We start from the raw sequence: 11626 nt of genomic DNA on the forward strand, positions 1-11626 counted from the left end.
TTCCCGGGTGATATAGAATATCGATGTCGTAATCTTTGAGTAACTCCAGCCATCTTCTCTGCCTCAGATTCAACTCCTTCTGTTTGAAAATGTATTGATTGCTCATATAGTCCGTGAGTATATCCACATGGACCCCATAGAAATAATGATGCCAAATCTTCAATGAAAAAACCACCGCCGCAAGTTCTAAGTCAGGTGTTGGATAGTTCAATTCTTGATTATTCAGTTGCCTAGAAGCATAGGATATCACCTTGCCATGTTGCATTAGTACACACCCAAGCACAATCATTGAAGCATCGCAATACACCATAAACCCATTTGTACCCTCTAGTAGGGTCAACGTCTGTGCCGTAGTCAATCTTGATTTCAACTCTTGGAAGCTCCTTTCACAAGCATCGGACCATTGGAACTTAACCACTTTTTGTGTCAATTTAGTCAATGAAGAGGCAAGAGTAGAGAACGCCTCCACAAACTTCCTGTAATACCCTGCTAAGCCCAAGAAACTACGAATCTCTGTTGGAGTTGTAGGTCTAGGACAATTCTTCATCGTTGCAATCTTTTGAGGATCAACCTTAATTCCTTCTCTAGAGACGACATGACCCAAGAATGTAACAGATTCAATCCAAAATCTACATTTCGAAAACTTCGCATACAATTGGTGCCGATGCAGAGTCTACAAAACTGCCCTGAGATATTCGGCATGGTCCCCTCGACTTCGTGAATACAGAAGAATATCGTCAATGATCATTATTACAAAAGAGTCAAGAAAAGTCTTGAAGACTCGATTCATAAGATCCATGAAAGCTGCCGAGGCATTTGTTAGCCCGAAAGACATTACCAAAAATGCAAGCTGCCCATACCGGGTCCTGAATGCTGTTTTCGGAATATCCTGCTCCCTGATCTTGAATTGATGATACTCGGACCGTAAATCAATTTTGGAAAAGTACCTAGGACCCTGTAATTGATCAAACAAATCATCTATCCTTGGTAGTGGGTACTTATTTTTGATTGTGACTTTGTTGAGCTGCCGGTAGTCAATACATATCCGTAGCGATCCATCTTCCTTCCTTACAAATAGAACCGGTGCGCCCCAAGGCGACACACTCGGTCGAATGAAACCCTTCCCTAAAAAATCCTGCAATTGCTCCTTTAGCTCCTGCAATTCTGCCGGTGCCATTCTGTAAGTTGACAGAGATAGGCTGCGTGCCTGGCATCACATCAATCCTAAAATAAATCTCCCTGTTTGGTGGAATCCCAGGGAGCTCATCTAGAAAGACATCCAGAAATTCATTTACAACTGGCACAGACTCAAGTGTAGGTGCCTCAGCATCGGCGTCCGTGACCCAGACCAAATGATAGATACAACCCTTGTTAATCATCTCTGTGGCCTTAAGGTAAGAAATTAACCTACCTTTTTTCACCATATTATCCCCCATCCATTCAACAACTGGCTCATTTGGGAATTCAAACCTCATAGTTCTAGGTCGGCAATTGAGTTTGGCAAAACATGAATAAAGACAATCCATTCCCATTATTACATCAAAATCAACCATCCTAATTCAATAAGATCGGCCATGGTATCCCGACCACGTACCGTGACAACACAATCTCTATAAACCCGCGCGGCCATTATAGACATACCAATTGGAGTAGATACAGAGAGGGCTCATGAAGTTGTTCTGGTTCCATTCCGAATTCTATAGCAACATAAGGAGTAACATAGGACAAAGTGGAACTGGGATCAATAAGAGCATGCGCATCATGAGATTGGACAGCCAATATACATGTGACAACATCTGGAGAAGTCTCTGCACTCTCGCGGCCACTCATAGCATAGAAACGGTTGGGTCCTCCCGAACTCTGTGCACCATCCCTAGATGCACCACGCCCTGCGGGTGCTGGAGTGCCTCGAGCTGGAGAGGGTGCTGAGGATGTAGAAATTGCAAGACTGGATGGTTGTGTTGTGCCCCTGCCCGCACCCTAGCAGGATGAACGACACTCTCTCCGAATATGACCCCTCAAACCACACTCGTAGCATATGGGTAGGTCCATGTAGCAGATCCCCAAGTGCATCTTGCCACACCTATGGCATGGGGGCCTCTGTTGTTGCTGGAATCTCCCTCCGGACCGCCCCTGCTGGTAGGGTACACGGTTGCCCCGACTGGGCCTGAAATGACTCCACTGCTGCTGATTGGTCCCTGATGGCGGTGCACTGGTTGAAGACTGAGCAAAAGACTGGGATGGTCCTGGTGACCCTCCCTTGAAGGCTGACCTACCACCACCAAATAAATCTCCAAGGTTTCCCACGAACCGGGCTTTACTGCTACCCTCTCGCTCCATTATGTTCTTCAACTTATGGTTCTCTGTAGCTTTAGCAAATTCCACCATCTTCCCAGAGTTCATGTCAGAATTCAAGGCAGTTGTTGCGGCCTCATTGGTAACCAAGGGGCTAAGACCCTGCACGCACCGGCAAACTGTAGCCTCCATAGTGGGTTGCATGGGAATAGCATACTTGGACAGGCGCGCGAACTCCATGTGGTACTCCTATACACTCTTGCTACCTTGCTTTAGGTTCTCAAACTTAGTGGCACGGGCTGCCTTTGTCTCGGCAGGCAAGAACTGATCCGTGAAGGCGTCAGCAAACTCACTCCTCCTCGTCGGAGGGCTTCCCTCCTCACGGGAGTCCTCCCACAACTTAAACCAAGAATAGGCCACCCCTTTCAGGCGGTAGGCGGCCAACTCCACTCCCTCGGTCTCAGTAGCACACATAACTCGGAGAGTCTTGTGCATCTCATCAATGAAATCCTAAGGGTCCTCCTCGGGATTAGCACCCGTGAACACTGGAGGATCTAACTGAAGGAACTTTTTTACCCTTGAACTAGCAGAATCCCCTTGCTGGCTAGAAAAAGTAGGTGCAACATTTCATCTTTGGGCCTGGGAAGCCAGTATTTGAGCCAACATCTGTATGGCTCCCCTAAGATCCCCATTAGAAACAGCGGGACAAGAAGATGGGGCAGGAGGTGGAACCGGAATATCAGTCGGAGGGATCATTGCACCCTCAATTGATGTAGGAACTAGTGTAGTCTGGTCAGGTGTAGTGGAATCAAGCAGTGTAGTAGTCGGAGGAATATCCTCACCTCTCGGGTATTCACTCGCATCATCAGGTTAAGAATCAACTGCCACTCCTGGGGCGGCATTGGCTCCTTGGCCAGTTCTTGCTTTCTTCTTAGGTGCCATGTACTAAAAGTTAGAGCAATGCATGAGTTAGAAGAGGAACAGTCTCACAATCAGCTTTATTGCACGATCTAGAATATCAAAGAAGGGTATTATTCCTAAATGTCCAAGTAGCCTCCTAATTATAGATGTGGTCGGAAACACAGGGATAAGAAGGACTCTACTAGACACGGCTCCGAGACATCCTAGGACACTTTAAAACCTTAGGCTATGATACTGTAAAGCTCCGGAAAATTTCGCTAAGTAACCTAGGATCTCGTGGTGCCACGTAGGCATATTATAATATTTTTATGTGCTATTAACATCGTGTACATCAATTGGATTTGGTAAATATGAGTATAAGTCTTATGGTAAATAATTTGGGGTCCAAGGAAAGGCCTAAGTCTAAGAAAAAAATTGGAAAAGTTCATAATAGGCTAAAATTCCAAATGAGCTTGCACTAGTCCATACTTTGAACGAGCATATCTAAATATGTATAAGGTTTTATGTGATGAATAACCTATAAAATGAAAGGTCCTCGATTCTAGTTTCCAACGCTTCAAACCGTTTGTCATTTGGACAATCCTATGCAAAGTTATGATCAAATTACCAAAGGCTGGAAAAATGCGATCCTGTGTTAAATATGCGATCGCAAAAGTCATTATGCGGTCCGCATACTTGATTTGCTATCGCAAATCTGGCCGCAAACTGGACCAGTGTAGCCCAGTTTTGGGCACCGAGTTTTGCGACGCGTTTGCGGCCAGCATACCCGTTCTGCGGTCCATTATGCGACCGCAGACCCGCATACGGAGGGTAAATCTTCCTATTTTTATAACCCGACCCCATTTTCATATATAATCTTTGGGGCTTCATTTGGGGTCATTTTTCCACTGATTTTAGAGAGAGTTGAGAGCATTTTAGAGTGATAAGGAGGAACCCAACATTCAATCATCCAACCTTGCATCAACCTTCAAGAATCAAAGAGCCCGATCATAAGTTCTTCATCTAAGAGGTAAGATTCTATACATTAGGCTTTAATTTCGAGTTTGGGGTATAAGATGGGGTATTGAGGTATGATTCTTGGGTGTAATACTATTATATATACATGCATGTATAAATTAGGGTTTTGGAAAGATTGTTGAACATAAACAAGTAAAGATTCGGTTGGGGAATGAAGGAAAACCTTGAAAAAGAGATTTGAACTTAAGATGCTTAACTAGTATTTGATAAAATGCTCAAATGAGCTGAAACCATGAATACCTTTCTAATTTGTGTTCAATTTTGTTATGTCTCAAAGTAGATTAGAACTGCTAGAATTTCCGGAACGTTGTAGTAACATAAGGAAAGCTTAAACAAGGTATGTATGGCTAAAACCCCGTCTTTCACAAATTAAGCTTCGTCGGTGTTTGTATGAATACGGTAAGATTAAAGTTGAATTGTTAAATTGATTATTGTTCCACATGAATTTGGGGTTGCTTCCTTATATTTGTGAAAGATGTATTCCAACATGATCAATATGCTATTCTTGGTAATTTGAAAAGGTGCAAGGAATGTGAATCGTGTATTGAAATGCTTAGACAATAAATTGAGATTGAAGAATGTGAAGTATATGCCAAATTGCCTAGATTTCAAGTCAAGTTTAAATTGTGATTATTGTGCCAAAACATGACAATTCCCCTCTATGCTTGTAACTTGAATTTCTCTTATGTATGCCCATTATCTTAAAATTGTTAGTTGTTGTTGAAAGTGAAGGTGATGTGGAATGTGAGTTGTGAAATGCGGCCTAGTGCCTAGAATGATATGATAAGTTGTGGCCCCAAGTGCCTATGAAATGATATATATGAAATGAAATGATTAATGAGAAGGGAACAACGCCTTGGCAAGGCGGCCTAGCCGATCGGGCCGAGATCGGACTCCGCTCAAGATAGCAGTGGTCTTGTGAATAAAATCCGGAAAAAAAGAAAAAATGAGATTGTGATTGAAGCGTATGCCTCAAATGAGGCAACCTAGCCGAATCGGGTCGAGATCGGACTCCACTCAAGATAGCGGTTGTATTGTGAGCAATGATGAATAATGTGAAATGCCCTAAACTAAAAACTGCAGATAATGATGTGAAAGTTGTATGATTCCTTTATTTGATAATGTGGTGATCATTTAAAGCTTTTGAGTTATACTTGTGAATTCTTATTCTTATATGAAAGTTCTTTCTAACTAGATGGTGTTTAGTTATACATACTAGTGCTATTCGATGGCACTAACGTCCCTTTTTTTCGGGGGTGCTACGTCTTTAAATGGATGTAGGTGTTTCTATAGCAGGCAGTGTTGGTCGCAGCTAGTGCCGCATCATCCTTTCAGCTGACTTGGTGAGCCCCACTTCGTTTCGGGGTCCTGTTTCATTTGTTTATCATGCACTTTGTATTTGAGGTATAGCCTGAGCCTTGTTACCGGCATTTCTATATTACATTACTCTTCAGTTATGATTAGAGGCTTCGTAGACAGGTTGTGGGTGGTGTCGGGTATTGGAATTAAAGTAGAAATATTGATGTTTGGCAAAGATTTGTAAAATTTGTAATATTTTGATAATTGTGATTTAAGTTGCTAATGGAAATGAAATGGAAGTTTTTAATGAAACACTTACTAAGTATGATTAATGGAGTCCATCTCCTATTTATTCATGAATTAGTTCGGGTAGAATGAAACCTAACAGGCTTGGTCAGTCGGGTTTACTCGGTTGAGCGCTGGTCGCGCTCCTCGGATTTGGGGCGTGACAAACTTGGTATCAGAGCCTAATGTTTTAAAGTGTCCTATGATGTCTCGGAGCCGTGTCTAGTAGAGTCCTTCTTATCGGTGTGTTGTCGACCACATCTATAAGTTGGAGGCTATTCAGACATTTAGGAATTTCACCCTTCCTTGATACTCCAACCGTGCGATAGAGCTCAAGTTAGGGAGCTGATTTCCTCTCTAAGTCTTATTCTCAAGATTGGTAACCTTATTACCATAATCCGCGAACTTGAAGCATGTGAGGAGGGATTGATCCCACCATTGAGTCCGAGTGGATTGCCCAAGGACTTGTTAGGAGAATGTATTGAGTTGTGGATGGATTGGTAAAACATATCGCTAAGAGGGGAGTGTCCTTGTCCCTATTGATGTCTCTGCACCACCAGATCATGTAGTATATCAGTATGTTACCTACGTACGTTAGGGATGTTGAGTCGAGGAGTATTGATTAAGCTATTTCCCTACCAACCTAAAGTCATTAAGTGAGTCAAATCAAAATTTCTACTCATTGTATATGTACATCCATATTGAAGAGTTCTAATAAACATGGTCTTAACAAGATGTTGAATAACAAAACATTGCGTGTATCGACTCTTTCAACGAGACGCACTATACGTGAATCTACTCTATTGTGAATTCTCTTATTTACATTCTTGTGGAATTAAGTTCTACAATTATGCCCTTGAATTGAGTTATAACTCTAGGATTGATACTTCCCACTTGCTTTTCCTAAATTCTCACCAAGGGACTATATCCGATGAATTTCTTACAGAATCTTTTTATTTAAATGGACAAAATATACTCGCTTGTGCCTATACATGCACCGTCGTAAAGTTTACCTATGTGGTGTCAAGTTCCATGCAAAGCATCCCAGCGTTGTGATCCTTCTCGAGTCACTCTTTTACTCAGTTGTGTATATGGCTTATATGGTTTGAACAGTCAATCTACTCTCTCGCAAATATCATCATGAAAGCTTCTCACTGCCTAGTAAAATAAGAGCATACCTTAACACCTCACATGAGTGCATGTCAATCGAAATGGCCACAGTGTGCATAAAGTCTCTCTGAAAATTGAGATCCTCACATCCACGTCATAGGAAGATCATGTGTCGCCATAACTTTCGTGTCCACTTGGGTCATCCCACAGTAAGTAGCTCACTTTGTCCTAGTATTATGCTTGCTCGTGGCAGGGTCGTATATTGCAGTTGGGAGTTAATACAGCAGAAGCATGTCCAGCTCATAACAAATGTTTATTTTCTCTTTACACCTCCATAACATGTGTTAATTGTGTTCTTTAGTTAGTGAATTCATTGTGCTAGTTTCCCCACACTTGTTCGATAACCTTGAGGGCACATATCCTTCTATGAATCATTGTAACACTTCCTTTCTCGTAAGGACCCCTACTAAGATCTCTGTTAAGACCAAGCACACCTTTGGGGGTTATTATAGCACAACGCATGTTTCTCATATTCTTCTGTATCTCATTAGCATCTAGTAGTTCTCAAGTTCAAATCCATGAAGAACTCATTATGAACATCTGCAAACCCTCCATGATTATTCTATACTATCTCATTGGGTTCTCATATCACTTCAAGTTCATCAAGGGTTGATAGCATGCCGCAATTACTGAAATTGAATGATCTCTTTCCGATAATGGATTATCTACACTTGTGCTAGTCCAACGATCTGCTTATCAGTCTAACTCTCACCTTTAGGTTTTAGGTTGACAAAGGAGAAATACACCTAGTAACACATTCATATGTCAAAGCCTTTCTCTCTGTTAAGTCTTATAGCATCTCCAATGTGGTTTGCAATAGCTGGTTGTGTAGAAGTGTGTTGTAGTGCTTCATTATGAAGTAGAGTTGCTAAACATAATTGGACTTTAGAATTCTGGAGCTATACATCACGTGACTTCATACAGAGATCTTCTTTCAAAAATGTAGCTTCTCGTAATCGCTTTGTATTACCACCCTTCCTAGTGGTTACAATGTAAAGGTTACTTCCATAAGGCTCTTTCACTTTCTTTTCATTTGTCTTGCATCGTGTGTTGTTTACCCGTAATCTTCAATGCGATATTATCTCAATGTCTCGACTAGTTATCCAACTATACGATTCGATTAAATTCACCTCATTTTATGTACTAAATGACATAAAAAGGACACTGAAAATAGGTAAATCCCCCTTTACTATAGACTTCTAATGTCTTCGACTTAGTTTAAGCTTGTTGGTTCCAAATGGTGCTCATTAGTTTTGCTACCCTACTATCTATTTCATCCGATAACTCTCATTGTAAAAATCATTTATGTTTCATGGCATCAAAGAGGAAGTCTTGTAGCATTAAGGATGGGGACATATTCCTTTTGTTAGAATAAATAAATATTGTTGGTATTCCTTGTAGATGTTCTTCTAACAACCATTTACCTGCTCTGCTTGTCTCTGTGACTAGATAAACTAGGTTACTTTTCCCCGATAAATGCATTAAGACGTCTCATTCTTTCAAACTTATCCATGTGGGCACTTTGAGGCCTTGTTTTATACCAACTCGTAATGGTTTTAAGTACTTTCCTGCCATTGTTGACGATTTTCTAGGGCTACGAGGGCTTGTCTCATGGGTTTCAAAAGTAATGATTTTCCTTTAAGCCCAGGCTGAAATTGCCCTGATTTCAAACCAAAGTGCGTGCCCTTTTTCCAAAGTCTTAAATGGGTCGGATTGGATGAGTTACGTGGCATTTCTTCTCACTCGGCTTCTAGAATAATTGACTATATCATTGTCATGAGAGGGGAGTTTTGCTACCCTTGGTATAACACCTCCTTGGGTGTATAGGAGTGTCATTTGTCTGTCTCCCCGGAGCATCATGTTAACCATTATAATGCCTCTAACCAGTACATGATTTCATCCCAACATTTAGATGTCCAAGCTATGTGGTTTTACTCGTGAAAGGGGTGAGATTAGATGCCTTCAGATTTTTGCACATATCATGAGCATATTGATTTGGAAGACAAATTGTCATACCTTTAGTTCTCTCATATAGGGTCAATTGTCAGGGAGGGTTAAGCTGTTTGAGTTATGATATTCTCATAAGTGTTTTAACTTCATTTTCATCCTCATGGGCTTACAACATAGATTCCTTTTGTCAGCTAACGTCAGGAGTGTAATTCCACTTCATGTATTTTGAATCCCATATCACATTAAAGGTACCAGAGCATGAATTGATTTTCCCTTCACCCTAGGAAACGACTGGGTCATGTACATGAATGTTCCTCCTTAATGATTCCTATTGCCAATGTACTACTTACCCCTATGCCTCATTTGTGTAATAATTGACGTCGTCACAGTGATTAACCATGTCAGCATTGTTAGTTGTAACTTTCGTGTCCCTTAGCATATAACCTCAGAAAGTACTCTACTCAGCGCATTAATAGATTCCTGAATAACTCCAGCCTGATCTTGAACTCTGTTGTTCCTCATTGTATTAGATCCATTGGGTATTGTAAGTTCAGACGAGTCAAAGATGAAGCTTCACAGTGTGATCACATATATATTTGATAGGCAATTTTATGGTCAGTTTATGATAGCACATCTTAGAGTAATTGTTGAAGGTCATCAAGGGTTTAGTGTGAGTGTTCGCCTAGAGATTTAGAGTATTCTCAATATTTTCCCTTGAAGATGTTATGTGAGTTGATAATAAAGGTTGCATAAGTGTATTCCACATTAGGCCGCACTAGGAGTATGAAGTGTCCCCATAGTTGTTCGCCATATATTTTGTGGATTCACATGTCTATGTCTAAGAAAGTAGGTGGAGATCAATTGTTTATCATTCCGGTGGAAATTATTGAAGGTGAAGTTAGTGGATAGTTGTCTTATGCGAGATATCTACTTGCTATCCTTGTTAAGTAAGTTTATGGGTCAAAATTGCTCCCGTGAATGTGTTCTGGCAAAGTTTGTAGATATAAGAGGCCATTGAAGGCCGAGAGTGTTGTGGAAATAAAATATTTTCTCTTGATTGCATAGCAGTTGGTTTTGATTTGAAAGGTGCCTTCTAGGTGACATGATTTAAAAATGTGCAGTCCATGCCCAGGTATCATTGTGATAAAGTAGTGTTTGTAATACTGAGGTTATTGTCATTGATATATACATTATGGTGCTTTGTCGAGTTGTGGATGTGCTTTTAGGATGATTTTGGTGGTTCTCTGGCAGGTGGATAGGCCTAGTTACAAAGGAAACTCTGCCAAAATTTCTGAAAAATTTAGGAGTTAGTCAAAATCTAGGGACTTGAGGTGGGTGAGAAAAGAGACTTATTATATTAAGCGTTTAAGTTGGACTCTACTCCTCATTCGAGGACGAATGATCCTAAGGGGGGGAGAATGTAAGGCCCCGGAAAATTTCGCTAAGTAACCTAGGATCTCGTGGTGCCACGTAGGCATTATAATATTTTTATATGCTATTAACATGGTGTACATCAATTGAATTTGGTAAATATGTGAATAAGTCTTATGGTAAGTAATTTGGGGTCCAAGGAAAGGCCTAAGTCTAAGAAAAAAATTGAAAAAGTTCATAATAGGCTAAAATTCCAAATGATCTTGCACTAGTCCATACTTTGAACGAGCATATCTAAATATGTATAATGTTTTATGTGATGAATAACCTATCAAATGAAAGGTCTTCAATTCTAGTTTCCAACGCTTCATACCGTTCGTCATTTGGACATTCCTTCGCAAAGTTATGATCAAATTACCAAAGGCTGGAAAAATTCGATCCTGTCTTAAATATGCGATCGCAAAAGTCATTATGCGGTCTGCATACTTGATTTGCTATCGAAAATCTGGCCGCAAACTGGACCAGTGTAGCCCAGTTTTGTGCACCGAGTTTTGCAACGCGTTTGCGGCCAGCATACCCATTCTGCGGTCCATTATGCGATCGCAGACCCGCATACGGAGGGTAAATCTTCCTATTTTTATAACCCGACCCCATTTTCATATATAATCTTTGGGGCTTCATTTGGGGTCATTTTTCCACTAATTTTAGAGAGAGTTGAGAGCATTTTAGAGAGAGAAGAAGGAACCCAACATTCAATCATCCAACCTTGCATCAACCTTCAAGAATCAAAGAACCCAATCATAAGTTCTTCATCTAAAAGGTAAGATTCTATACATCAGGCTTTAATTTCGAGTTTGGGGTATAAGATGGGGTATTGAGGTATGATTCTTGGGTGTGATACTATTATATATACATGCATGTATAAATTAGGGTTGTGGAAAGATTGTTAAACATAAACAAGTAAAGATTTGGTTGGGGAATGAAGAAAAACCTTGAAAAAGAGATTTGAACATAAGATGCTTAACTAGTATTTGATAAAATGCTCAAATGAGCTGAAACCATGAACACCTTTCTAATTTATGTTCAATTTTGTTATGTCTCAAAGTAGATTGGAATTGCTAGAATTTCCGGAATGTTGTAGTAACTTAAGGAAAGCTTAAACAAGGTATGTATGGCTAAAACCCCGTCTTTTAGAAATTGAGCTTCGTCGGTGTTTGTGTGAATACGGTAAGATTAAAGTTGAATTGTTTGGGGTTGCTTCCTTATATTTGTGAAAGATGTATTCCAATATGATCAATATGCTATTCTTGTTAATTTG

The sequence above is a fragment of the Nicotiana attenuata genome, chromosome 7 (genome assembly GCF_001879085.1).
Source record: "Nicotiana attenuata strain UT chromosome 7, NIATTr2, whole genome shotgun sequence".
Taxonomy (NCBI): Eukaryota; Viridiplantae; Streptophyta; class Magnoliopsida; order Solanales; family Solanaceae; genus Nicotiana; species Nicotiana attenuata.